At 41.5% G+C, this 3,213-nt stretch overlaps 1 pseudogene; it reads left to right on the top strand.

Annotated features, from left to right (window-relative positions):
- LOC123084353 (uncharacterized) overlaps positions 1-2,287 on the top strand; it is a 15,494-nt pseudogene extending 13,207 nt beyond the window's left edge.
- Positions 2,288-3,213: the final 926 nt, after the last annotated feature.

The raw sequence follows: 3,213 nt of genomic DNA, 5'->3' as shown, positions 1-3,213 counted from the left end.
GTTCAAAAAATATCGTATACCTAAATTTTGTTACTAAAAATAAACTAGTTCTAATTCATCTAACATTAACATTCTAATATTCTTATCTACAAAATTCATCTAACGTTAATCTAAACAATAGAAACAGAAAATAAGTAAAAAAAATGTGTGTGTGTGTGTGTATATATAGTACTGTGTGTGTATGTGTGTGTACGTACATGTGTGTGTAGTGTGTGTGTGTGTGTGTGTGTGTGTATGTGTGTGTATGTGTGTGTGTGGGTACGAGCGGTGACGACGGGCGGCGGGAGCGATGGCGGCGGCGGCGACGCGATAGATATGTCGCGCGAGAGAAGTGGAAGAAGAAGTGTCGATCGAACTAAATTTTCGTTAGTGCCATATATATAGGAGGGGCTTTAGTACCAGTTGGAGCCACCAACCGGTACTAAAAGCCAATTTTTGCCAGGCCAAGCGGCGGAAAACGATGGCCTTTAGTACCGGTTGGTGGCTCCAACCGGTACTAAAGGGCAACCATTAGTACCGGTTGGAGCCACCAACCGGTACTAATGGTCGTGCGCTGCCACCCCCGGTGCACTATGTTTAGTCCCACCTCACTGAGCGAAGGGCAGCCGCACTGGTTTATAAACCCAGCCGCGGCTGCTCTTTCTAACTCCTCTATATAGCGAGCTTCTGGGCCTAACTAGGGCGCGCTGCCCTGTGAGCCTGCCGGCCCTTCTGGGCCTGAATTCGCACACCCTAGGTCTGGTAGGCCCACTGGACAGCGCCCCAACTATTTTTTTTGTTGTATTTAGTTTCTTTGTGAATATTTTTGCTTTATATAGTTTTTTTCTTTTCTGCATTATTTATTTTCTTCTATTTATTTTTGAGTAATTTTTTATAGAGTATTTTCTTTTCTGCTTTATTTTTTTCTTCTATTTATTTCTGAGTAGTTTTTTTGCTGTATTTAGTTTCTTTGTGAATATTTTTGCTTTATATAGTTCTTTTCTTCTCTGCATTATTTATTTTCTTCTATTTATTTTTGAGTAATTTTTTATATATTTTTTTCTTTTCTGCATTAGTTATTTTCTTCTATTTATTTTTGAGTAATTTACTTTTTTTGCTAGCCTTTGCACAATTAAAGGAACAACAGCCAAGAAGTAAAAAATACAATATTCAAGACCGAAGAAACCTTTGAACTTGATACCAACGCCCGTCATAGGCCTCCGGTACCACCATAGCAGCCACCAAAGAAAACAATGACAGATCACCTTCACACCTGAGCTCGAAGCGGCTCCATCGTTGATATGCAGCTTTGCGGACCTCCAAGGTGGTTCACCAAAGATGTCGGAGGAGAAAACCATACCTACCATCCACGAACCACGAACCCACACGATCCACCATCTTTCGGATGCCGCCGATGTAGACCACAATCTGCATCCGCTCCTGGACTACCTCCCAAGCTCCGCGCCGGCGCTGGACCAAATGCCGTCGCAACGGCAAAGCCCGAGGACACAGATCCACCGAAGTCGCCGACGGAGGGGAGCCACCGGAGGCCGGCGGCGGAAGCGCGAGTCCGCTTGCGCTAGAAGCTAGATTGCCTTTTTCTTTCTTCACAAGAAAGAAAAGCGAATAGTTCACGTACCCCCACGGCGCAAGTTTCCCACGTAATGCTTGTGATACTTTGAGAAGTAACATATTTGAATTATGCATCTGAACGCAGAAAAAATACATTGATCAGTACCCGCCTTTCAGCCAAAATGCGCTACTGCTACAGAGAAGTACATAAAAAATACATTGATCATCAATGATCTTTTTATATAGAATCTAAATTGTTAATAGAAATCTACCCCGATTTAAGAACCGGTGAAGACTCCTATTGCAGCCACAGATCCTACACATAGAGTTCAATGAAGACCAAATGCTTGTGATAGTTTGAGAAAGTAACATATTTAAGGTGATAAAAATCTTGCTAGGGGAGCGAGGTGGGACTAAAAATAGATCTGCAACCACCTCTTTAGTACCGGTTCGTGCCACGACCCGGTACTAAAGATGCTGGTGGCAGGTTTAGTACCGGTTCGTGGCACGAACCGGTACTAAAGATTCGCATTGAACCGATACTAAAAATCTCCTCCCACCTAGCCATTTGAACCGGCACTAATGGACACATTAGTGCCGGCTCAAATGCAAACCGGTACTAATGTATCTCAGATTTGACCCTTTTTCTACTAGTGTTGCTGGGCTTAGCGAAGCCATCTCACCCAGTCAGCTATACGCTGGTTTCACACCATCATTATGTCTGCCAACTATATAAGTTGGCCGAGCTGTTCAAAGTACTCTTTGCTTACTCTTTTTCAACTTGGTTACAATGTGGCACAGCGAAGCAATACTTGGTAGGGATTTGCTTGATGGTAATATGCTTATTTTCGTGCAGTCAGTGCTTGTTATGGAATATGAATGCAGCTAATTCATATTCTGTCAAGCATTTGCCCTCTATTTTTGGGCTGTCTGCAGTTTCTGTCTATAAGGGCTGGATGACTAAATGGATACAACTTTTCTACCATTCTTCTAGTAAACCGGAGTTGGCCTTGGACATGCATATTCTACTGGGCTCGGTTGCTTTATTTCTAGTTAGTTCTCCACTCTTTGCTTGAATTAGGTTCTTTGGTTAATGCTGATAACTCATTTTGATCAGCATGCTCACATCCTTTTCACTTTTTTGCCTTAATACTTCCTCCGTATCAAAATATAAGATGTTATTTAACATTGTCATGGTGCCAAAAAACGTCTTTTATTTCATACAGAGGGAGTACATTTTTTGTTTCTATGATTTTTTTATATAACATTTATATAACTAGTGTAGTGTCAAAAACAGTCTCATATTATGCGACGGAGGGAGTAATTATGAAGTAACAACTGCCCTTTGTTTATGCTCTGAGTAGCAGTTGTAGAAGGGCAGTTGTAGAAGCAATGAGGTAGTTCTGTCAGTTTCTTTTTTTACGAGGTTTCAATCCACTCGCTATTTACAAACCTGTTAATATGTGAATATTTTTGTTACTGCAATTTCAATGTGTAAAGAATGGGCGTGCCCTGCTTATATTATGTGTATCCTTGATCCGGTGGATCCCTACAATGCAAGTACTAGTGTTGGCTACGATGCTAGTGCCAAGAGTTTCGGCCAAAAAAAGGTAATAAATCACATAATGAATAAGGTAGAGCAGGCAAAGATTTTTTTTCTGT

The sequence above is a fragment of the Triticum aestivum genome, chromosome 4A (genome assembly GCF_018294505.1).
Source record: "Triticum aestivum cultivar Chinese Spring chromosome 4A, IWGSC CS RefSeq v2.1, whole genome shotgun sequence".
Taxonomy (NCBI): Eukaryota; Viridiplantae; Streptophyta; class Magnoliopsida; order Poales; family Poaceae; genus Triticum; species Triticum aestivum.
Note: the sequence above shows the minus strand (reverse complement) of the source record. Positions and strands in the feature narration are given on the sequence as shown.